The sequence below is a fragment of the Gigantopelta aegis genome, chromosome 6 (assembly GCF_016097555.1).
Source record: "Gigantopelta aegis isolate Gae_Host chromosome 6, Gae_host_genome, whole genome shotgun sequence".
Classification (NCBI taxonomy): Eukaryota; Metazoa; Mollusca; class Gastropoda; order Neomphalida; family Peltospiridae; genus Gigantopelta; species Gigantopelta aegis.
Window position 1 is genome coordinate 65,167,244 of NC_054704.1, and position 11,422 is coordinate 65,178,665.

An 11,422-nucleotide genomic window follows, 5' to 3' on the forward strand; every position below is an offset into this window, starting at 1 on the left:
GGTTCTTTTTACGTATTGACGTAGTGGTGTAAACACGTCCAGGAACTAGCTATAGCCCGCACACATACACAAAAAAAAAACCTGCTTTGCATATCTTTGACATCCGCTGAATTGCCTGACTGTTACCAGGTTCAATTATGTCGTTCGTTCAATACCTCGACATTTATCAGCTGGAGTTTCAATAGCTTTGCCCGTCCACCAGTTTACTCTTCATACACACGCGTGTGCTTAATAACGTCCTTTTAATCACTCGCGGCTTTTTTTAATCACACAAAATAACAAACAGTTTGGGTGTTTTTTTCTTAATGTAAAAAACGTTGTCATCAGAAATTCGCTTGCTGTAGGATGCCAATCTCAAGTAATAAACACAGTGCACGTGCTGATTTCAAAACAATGATTGTCGAAAGGCAGAAAAGTGTTCTTTGTCAAACTGAACAACATAATCCGTTGTCGATTGTAGAAAGGAATCAGTCGTCAAATTGCAGAATAAATATATATGTGTATATATTAAAAACAAGACCTTTCAGTTGACACATGTTACTCCTGCAAAACCCATCAACGTAGTGCTATGCAGCGTGTCCAATACCTTTCATTATTCTTGTCCATGATGTTTTGCATTTAGAATTCCTGAACCATCCTTGAAAATTTGCAGCTGGTTACGAAGACGCTATAACAGAAATTTGTTCCTCATTACACCAGCGCGGGGTGTGTGACATCAACAATGACGTGCACTGCTTCTTTCTTGCTGTTCCCCGTTACGTCGTTTACAGCACACACACTGCAGTTTCATCTCATCTTCCGCATCACCGTGGTCGGCACTGTCGCCAGTCGCCGCAGTGAGAACTCACGCCGCGTGATTTCACACCGATTTTCGATACCCCGAACAGTGGCAGTCTGGACAACTCTGCAAAGACACAAAATTTGCATTAAGTGTTTGGTAAAATGATTAACCGTGTGTAATGAACGGGGGCTTGCAAGCTCTACACCGGAGTTTCAAAAGCTACTTAATAATGTTTATACACTGTAGGTGCCGACAACTCGCGTCAGTATTTCGCACTGGCCTACCTGTTAACGCCGCCGCTCAGGTAAATACGCTCCGTGTGACCAGTATCCGATATGCACACATTCTCGTCCACTCGGTGCGGTTCGGCGCAGTAAGAGCCGGATTAGAACGCCAGTGAATCGCTAGTATTTAGATTTCTGTAATCAGACCGCTGGCCCCGCCCATTGCATTAGCGGCAGCCAATCGCCGAAGCGCTGTGGCGATTACTGTCCAAAGCCGTTAAAGAGAAAGTATTACGGCTCGAGCCCGCTGCGTTAGGCCGCGGTAAGGACACCCGCCAGTCCACTCGCATCTTCCACACATTGTCCTAGAGCTCCCCCCGTGCTGGGACGGTTTGGAGTAAATCTAGGATTTTGGAGAAAATACTTTTTGTATTAATGTTCAAAGAAATTATTCACTCTTTGATTTCTAATTAAGGTGATATTCAAACCAGTTGGCATGGCTAAGGAAACAAACGAGTGAGAGTGTTAGATCGTCCGCCGTCTGAAGCGTGATAGGTCGTAGGATCGTCCACCGTTGTTTCTACAACACAGTGATCAGGGTTGTGATACTTCATTTTTAATAATTTTTAAAAGTCGATTTCAACTCTTTTTTTAAAACTTAACAATTACCTTTACTTTGATTGATTGAAAACATATTTTATTGTGTGTGTGTGTGTGTGTGTATATACATACATACATACATACATACATACATACAAGGATTGGGTACGAGTTATCCAAGTTACGAGGCCCTCTGCTAATTATATATATTAAATTGTACAATAATGGCGATTGCAATTTTTAATATGTTAACCTTTAGTTAACTATGATACATGTTTTAAGCTTTCTAAATCACTATTTCAGATTTATTTTTGAACGGAGTGTCACAGTCTTGATTAATGACCATGGTATGCGCTGCTCTGTTGCTAAAAATACAAAGATTATCCCATGTTGAGACTTTTTCATTCATCTATATATCTGGAGTCGGTATCCCGGTTACTATATACATAGTGAAAATTCAAATCTACTGATTGATCTGATTAAAAAGTAATTCGGATGTGAGGGAGGGTTTGACCCCACAGCTATGTTAGTTCTCGAATCCCCAGAGCAACAGTCTTTATATATGCATATTTCTTAACATTCAGAGACTCTCAATGGACTCTATTCTATATATGACGGCCAGACGCAAAGTGCATTATTCTAGGGGTTTTACTCCCCAGGGATCGACATTTCTTTCATGCACATCAAACATCCTAAGCATTTTATAGGGTTATAGGAGTACGGGCTCCCATTTTTGTAGAGGGGCAGGCTGGATTTTGCCCGAATTTTGCCCGAATTAAACGAAAATGCCAGAATCTGCAAAACAACATTTATTCATATTAGCATTACTACCAAACAGCTACATAGGGTTGCAAACGAGTGACTACGCATTTTAAACTAATAACTAATAACTAATTTTGATAGTAGAATGATCGAAATACACGGTAAAAAGGTCTCAAGATATTGCCCGAATATCTGTATCATTTTTTGCCCGAATTTGAGATTTTTCTCCAGCACTCGGTGTGTGTGTGTGTGTGTGTGGTTAGTTGCCCCCCCCCCCCCCCCCCCCCCCCGTCTGGTACGCTTATGTATAGAGTAGGATATTATGAATACATTTTATAAATTCATTATTCAACTCTTAAGAATCCATTTTAACAATTTAATGACTGTGTTTAACGTATATAAGTTAAGTTGCATGGTCAAAAATTAATCGAATTAAAAAAACACATAATACTTATTTATAGAAAGAAAGTGAGACGATTAAGATATTATAATAAACCAAATACGGGGAATTCGAACTTGTCATTGTCATATTTATATTCTGTAAATGGGTGCATAACAATAACAAAATAAATAATAAAAAAAAGAAAGAAGAAAGGCTCACAAAAATGAGCCATTCCTCTAAAAAAAACCAACCCCCCCCCCCCCCCCCCGAAACAACAACAAAACAACAAAAACAACAAAACCCCTATAAGATCACCCACCATCCAATGTTTGTTTTTTAAAAACTTTTTGTTGTTTAACGACATCACTAGAGCACATTGATTTATTAATCATCGGCTATTGGATGTCAACATTTGGTAATTTTGACATATAGTCTTAGAGAGAAAACTCGCTATATTTTTCCATGAGTAGCAAGGGATCTTTTATATGCACCATCCCATATACAGGATAGCACATACCACGGTCTTTGATGTACCAGTCGTGGTGCACTGGCTGGAGCGAAAAATAGCCCAATGGGCCCACCGGCGGGGATCGATCCCAGGCCGACCGCGCATCAAGCGAACACTTTACCTCTGGGATACGTTCCCTCTCCTCCACCCAATAAACAAACAAGACTATTATGCAACACAAATATTTAGGTCGAATATGCACACAGGTGTACTTAATGGAAATTTTATTAGTAACAGAACTGACACACGGCTTCATAATACTGTACATATATATACGCAGGCATGTAATACGCACGTATGGGTATATACTACGCACAGTCGACGGTCTTTAATAAACCTGTTGTTGGTTTTTATACCACGGGATGTGTTTACATTAAATAGTGCTATGAATAACTAAACAATTTACAAGATTTTATCGGACAGGTTATTGAAATATTTCACACTGGTGCATTGTCTGAGAACTGCGATATGGATAAAGAAAAGATGTTTTACTATCGACATAAAATTGAGATACGATCATGTCTTGTAGCGTTATCGACAATAAAAGACCATTTCAATGGAATGCGTATATATTCCCTCCCACATATTGTTATACGGAAATAAATAGAAAACATAGAAATCGCTTCTTGTTATGTTTGACACACGTTCTTCTCAATACACCAAACACTGTTCATAACGTGGGCGGGATTTAACTCAGTCGGTTGAGTACTCGCTCGAGGTGCTTGCGTCGCAGGTTCGATCTACGTCGGTGGATCCATTCAACATTTTTTGTCTCTCGTTTCAACCAGTGTACCACAACTGGTCAAAAGATGTGGTGTGTGCTTTCCTGTCTTGCTACATTGGGGAAAATGTAGTGGATTTCCTCTGATGACTACGTCTTAGAATTACCAAATTTTAGACATCCAGTAGCGATGATTAATGAATGAATGTGCTCTCGTGGTGTCGTTAAACAAAACAGCCAAACTGTTCATAACGACCGCTCAGTAGAAAGGACTGCAATATTAATTTTAGAAAACGCTTATTCTTCTCAGATCATCAACTCTAATTTTAATCAACCACATTTGTCTTTAAAGTGTACATTTGTCTGTCATAGTAATAAACGATTATATCAAAGACAAACTAACGGTATAGCCCGTTTTAACATTAACGCATTCTTGCTCACAACTAATTAAAGTTAAAGTTTGTCTTGTTTAACGACACCACTTTAGAACATTGATTTATTAATCATCGGCTATTGGATATCAAACATTTGGTAATTTTAACACACAGTCTTAGAGAGGAAACCAACTATGTTTTTTTCCATTATAAGCAAGGGATCTTTTATATGCACCATCACACAGACAGGATAGCACATACCACGGCCTTTGATATACCAGTCGTGGTGCATTGGCTGGAACGAGAATAGCCCAACGGGCCACCGACGAGGATCGATCCTAGACCGACCGCACATCAAACGAGTGCTTTACCACAACCAATTACAGCTCAAACACGCTGTCTCAGTTATACATATGAGACACCCGGGCTGTTTGTGGAGAACAAGGTTTAAGTGGTTAGTTGTTGGTATTTAATACACTTCTTCACCGAGTCTTTAAAACTCACTTTTGGCGAGAGCCGGTTTTGTTTCTTAATCTGTTCTCAAAAATGGTTATGCAGTCTAACAGGTTCATTCAGAAATCTGTATTCTGTTTAAACTCCACCTTACTTCTCAAAGGAAATCAACAACTCCGAGCCGCCGTACCCAGTCTAAACTAAAACATATCAGAGTATAGCAAAATACATATTATCATTAGACCAAAGGGGCACATTTAAACTAAAAGGTTGTGGGCGGACTTTACAAAACCTGTTTATGTCTTACACACGTGTAACTACAGACATTTACAATGCTTAAATAACTGCGTTTAAGAAAAACAGGCTTCGTAAATTCGACCCTGTATTTTTAATATTTGGAGGAGGAACACCTCCCATTATTCCCCCTTGAAAAACAAGGACCTGCAACTTCGTGCACATACTGTAAGTAAAGGACATTAAAATACGCTTAAATGTGAGACGTCACCCTTTCCACACGTACCGGAACAGAGAACTCGGAGATGATTTCAAATCACGTACAATATCCATTACCAAATGGCTGGAGCGCCGTCAGTCCGTGAAAGGAAATTCAATATGCGACTTTAAATGAAGTCCAAGTCTTTCATGAAAGACAAAGTTAAAAATTAATTCGAAACCCTTTCTGTGACCGGAATCGCATGGACTATTAAGAGGTGGCTTGGTGTAACGGTAAATAATCCCGCCAATTCCCACTCCGCTCCGAGCAGTATTTGTCGGATCAGTGACTGTTTAATCTAGATGCTAGAACTATAAAAGCGCCATATGCAACAAAGCCGAAACGAAACGTGACACGAGCACAAAATATTAATGTCACGTTGATACGATTATAAAGTCGTACGTTTGTAATTGTAACTGTACCCCTCACAGACATAAAGCTGATTCTCTGAAGCTATTCAAAAATAACAATCATGAAATCAAACTCACCAACCCCCCAACACCTCTCTTCATTTTTTTTTAACGATTTCTAAACGACAGAACCCTCCAGTTGACCATTTGAACTGTGTATTATTTAAAGCCAGCACAATAAGAATGTATAAACCAGAATTAATATTGTATTACAGTCAGCAAACAGAGAAAAAAACCCCGACGATATAGCTTTAGTTGCTTGGTGAACGACAGAACAAATGTCCCCGTACCATCCCCGTTCTCTTCCGCCCTAAGTTGGTATTTGAATGGTTATGAACATCAATGAGAGAGAGCGCGTGAGAGAGAAAGAAAGAAAGAGAGAGAAAGAAAGAAAGAGAGAGAAAGAAAGAATAGAAAGGACATAGAAACAGAGGAGAGGGAGAGAGAGAGAGAGAGAGAGAGAGAGAGAGAGAGAGAGAGAGAGAGAGAGAGAGAGCGTGAGAGAGAAAGAAAGAGAGAGAGAGAAAGAAAGAAAGAGAAAGAAAGAGAGAGAAAGAAAGAATAGAAAGGACATAGAAACAGAGGAGAGAGAGAGAGAGAGAGAGAGAGAGAGAGAGAGAGAGAGAGAGAGAGAGAGAGAGAGAGAGAGAGAGAGAGTAAACTCGCAACCGCAGACTACTTGTAAAATGCAGCACAACATATTTTGTATATACATTCCCAATACACGGTACGGAACCTTTGATGTTCACACCGATAAGTGAATAACTACACAACAAGCTATAACAGTCGGAATACAACACGGAAAGGACTATACAGCGACGTAGTGATAATGAAAAGCTACACTAAATGAAGATCTACAGATTCTACACAACGCGAACTGGCCGGGAGGACGGCTCTGGGTTTTATGGTCGTACTTGGTTGTGATTTAGTACAATGCATCCGCACACGCCTTGTTATCAGTCCATCTGTCAGACCAATACCAGGCCACCGACCTAGCCAAACAACATTTGTTTTTCCTTAATGGCCTGACCGATCACAGGGATCCCGACTGGCTAAAGAACATTAACAACGGAGGGATCTACGACTCCATTACGATGTTGACACGGCGGCTGCGAGTATTAAGACCAGTGAATACTATTTTGATAGATTACCGATCAAACATACCGCATGCTGAGGTTTTGTTATTAACTCTGGCATTTTTGCCTTTTTTGTTTTGTTTGTTAATAGAACGAGGTAACAAATTATAACTTATGATATTCGCCTTTTGAAGAAAGATAAGTTATGAAAGATAAGATGTAACGATGCGTCAGTTAATCGAAAGACGATACCGGCCTCGGTGGCGCAGTGGTTAAGCCATCGGACTACAGGCTGGTAGGTACAGGGTTCGCAGCCAGGTACCGGCACCAACCCAGAGCGAATTCTTAAGGTCTCAATGGGTAGGTGTAAGGCCACTACACCTTCTTCTCTCTCTCTAACCACTAACCAAATAAAAACTAACCCACTGCCCTGGACAGACAGCCCAGATAGCTGAGGTTACAAATTGTGGTATGATATTCGCCTTTTGAAGAAAGATAAGTTATGAAAGATAAGATTTTATGACGAGTCGGTCAATTGAACGACGATACATTACAAATCCCCTGCTTTTAAAACTTAGAAGCCATACATATAGTTTTATATTAGAGACAGCGACACCTGAACAGAGAAACACTGGTGCCATACAGTCTACACTTGTATTCTGTAATAAGCCTTCATGTACGTTGTTGGTTGCCTTGTGTACCAAAGAAGAAAGTTTCGTGTCAAAGTTTGAGGTGCACCATCAAATATTTACGGTGTAAAAAATTTCACAAACATTGTAAGCCTAGTTTTGCACGTATACTTAAATCTACGACTAAACCACAATTCTTATTACTATTATAGTACAAATATAGTTTTCTCCTTAAAATGCTCTATTTTCCTTAATGATGTAATTTTCTTCGTGAAATAGATACCAAACACTTGTAAATGTGGTGCCACACTTTTTATTGGCGTACTGTCTGGGTGTGTTGATGCGCTACTTAAATAAGATGTATTAGCAAAGGTTAACATTTTCGGCAATAGGAACTGATTTGGTACACTGGAACCTGTTTCAAACTGGTCACAACATGAACCACTGCCGTTGATTAACCAGTTGCATGAACTGACTGGAAAAACTGGATCACGACTATCACACACACACACACACACACACACACACACACACACACACACACATTGAGCGACAGCGATCTGAAGTAACATAGCGTTGTTACTGCAGATCGCTGTCGCTCACCAGTAAAATTTAAAATATTAGTTGGTATTTAAATTAAATATCGTGGACAACTTTGTGATAACGACAACCACCCCCTTAACCCAGACATCTGACATATTTGTTCAGTTTGTGAGAGAGAAGCCAGAGTAGTAGTCTCACATATCTCCAATAAACATTTTTAAATCGCTTTCCGGTAGAAGCCAGTAATCGGATGCGAGCCCGATATCTACGGGTTTTTAGGCCAATGACTTAACCGCTACAAGACGTGGTCCAGTGATAAAGCGCTCGCTTGATGAGCGGTCGGTTTGGGATCGATCCCCGTCGGTGGGCCTATTGGGCTAGTTCTCGTTCCAGACAGTGCACCATGACTTATATATCAAAGGCCGTGGTATGTGCAATCCTGTCTGTGGGATGGTGCATATAAAAGATCCCTAGCTGCATTAGGAACAATGTAGCGGGTTTCCTCTGATGACTACATGTCAGAATTACCAAATATTTGACATCCAATAGCCGATGATTAATTAATCAATGTGCGCCAGTGGTGTCGTTAAACAAAACAAACTTTAACCGCTACATCACTAAGGCCAATATATGATGAATGCAACATGTCTTCAACAAAAATAATGGTGTTTTCTTGGAATGGAATGGGAAATGGTTTAACGTGCACATTGAGAAGTTGTAGCTAACGCCTATCCTGGGCACAAGTACCGGCCTCAGCCAGTTCCTCCGTCCAGGACAGGAACTAATGTTTTCTTCAGAAGATAAACATACATATGGTTTTAATCCAATTATTAATAATGCTTGCGATAATGCTAATATATAATATTTATAGGCAACAGTAAAGACAGAATTAAACAAAAAATTATAAATAGAAAAGTTAAAAGAACATCTGATATTGCATTAAAAATTTTATTGCACAGAGTACACCACACATGTCTGTGGTTTCCACGGTGAAAGCCCTCCAAAACACGGCTTGCAGAGAGCCCACACGTTATATCAGCAACAACCTCCTGGCGTTGATAAGACGCCGTCGTGAGATAATTAAGCACAACACTCCTTTGACATCTAAGGCTTGTGTCAATACCCGACCACGGCCGATCGTTTATTTCTCTATGTCATTGATAAACACGGATATTGTTTTCCTTAAAGTCTACTTTGTTACGATGAACTCTCAAGCAGACATCGATATGGGCTACGCATGACATTCGTTATCTCTCCTAGCACTCTGGGCTAAAGCCCGGAATTTTGGGCACATGCGTTCCTGGGGGAAAAGGCAGCCATTTGCCGCTAAATTCCAAGTCCTGATCCACCACATGTTGGTTGCAGTGGAGCGAGAGATGGATCATGGGTATTTCCTTCCTTGACCATCGAGAAATGTAAACACATGTTACTTAATTGATGGTAAGTTAGTAATGGAATCGGCTACCGACGTAATCCCAGTTGAGTGAATATCACAAAGAACTCAATTAAAGGTTTAAAGTGCGAGAAGTATCTTAATGTGACTGTCATAATCAAATATAAATTGATCAAGTTTGTTTTTATATTTCCGTATCAAAGAACTAACGGGCACAAAGATATGGATTACTGGTTGTAATACCTTTCCAGTAGTAATGCTTTCTGCCCTATATTTTCTGTTTGTAGTTTCAAATGTTATACATTGTGAAAGGAATATATTTTTAAATTTAAGTTTCAGAGATAATATTTTATTTATAAATGATATATTATAGTCTGTCCTAAATGCCACCATTCATGCTGCTGGGGCGTAATTCACAAAGGTCTCTTAGGCTCTGCTAGACAACAAAGCATTCCCGTTGCAAGTCTTTTAGCATTGCACTGCGAGATCGCAAAGTTGCGAGAGTTTAGTGAATTAGGCCCCTGTATTGAAAACTGTTTAGATAAGTTAAATATTAGTTTCAATAAATATTCCTTTGGTCAATGATTGCAAATTTCCCCTTTTGATTGTTGAAAATACCTTATGCATTGTTGTGCATATTTCATATGCAGTGCTACATTACTGAAATGGAAATCTCCACTAGACCGTGACGTAGCTATTGGAAGACATTTTCCTGTAATAACCCCTTAGCATAGTGCTGAATCGCCAGTTATTTGGTACATATGGTACAGCGTGCAAGAAACAGACCCGCCGTCTGTCTGGGATCGATTCCCGTCGGTGAAGCCCCATTGGGCTATTCCTCTTCCCAGCCAGTGCACCACGACTGGTACGTCAAAGGCCGTGGTATGTGCTATCCTGTGTGTGGCATGGTGTATATAAAAGAGCCCTTGCTACTAATGGAAAAAAGTAGCGAGTTTCCTCTCTAAGACTATATGTCAAAATTACCAAATGTTTGATATTCAATAGCCAATGTGCTCCAGTGGTGTCGTTAAAAAACCCACTTTTATTTTAATATTTTTTCCTAGATACAGGACAACACGTACCACTATCTTTGACAGGTACTAAGCCACTGCTCGGGGCTCGTTAATTATTTTTCACGAATCCACACCTCCTCGTACATTCTCAATTCTTTATTCACTCAGACCATATACATGGTACATGAGGTAATATAATAATATAATATTTACAAAATGAGCAAGTTACAAACATATACAGATACCATTTGGAGAACAAAGTATAATACATAAATAATATAGTAAATACATGTACTCATCTTCATTTCTAGATCACATTCTTGTTAAACCTTGTTTAATGTAATCACATAGTTTTATTAATACATGTTTACTCTGCTTATTAAAAAGTATATGCATTGTTTTAACATTTGACTGTATATTATAATAATTAGATAAATATACTACTCTAATATCATTTAGTGCTTTACATTCAAATAAGAAGTGAAATTTATCACTAATAATACAACCAATATTACATATATTACATAATCTTTCTTTCTTTGATAAATGAGTCCATCTTCCTATTTCAACGGGTAGTCTGTGGTTAGCAAGTCTAAATCTGGTAAATACAATTCTTCGTTTCAAAGGGAGTATGTCTAGATATGGTTCATATGAATGTTCATTTTTAAATAATCTATAAATCTAGAGAACTGTTCCATTCCTGTATATACATATCGCGATAAATTCTTTCAATGTTTTGTGCTAAACATTTTCTATTGACATTAATATAAAATTGGTTTAACCAAATATAGCTTAGACCAGCTAGATCTAAAATGTTGTTCACTTTACACAACCATCTAGATTTAAAAATATAATTTTCATACAGACTGAACAGAAATTTGTATATAATGGCAGACATTTTCTGCTCTTTGCAGTCGATATTCCGTTTCCAATAGCTAATAATTCTACTATATATTGTATATTTTACGGGAAATCTCCCGATCTCACCATATAGCATAAAGCTTGGGGGTACTGTTTTTAACACTAAGTATGCGTTTACAAAATGATAAATGAACTCTTT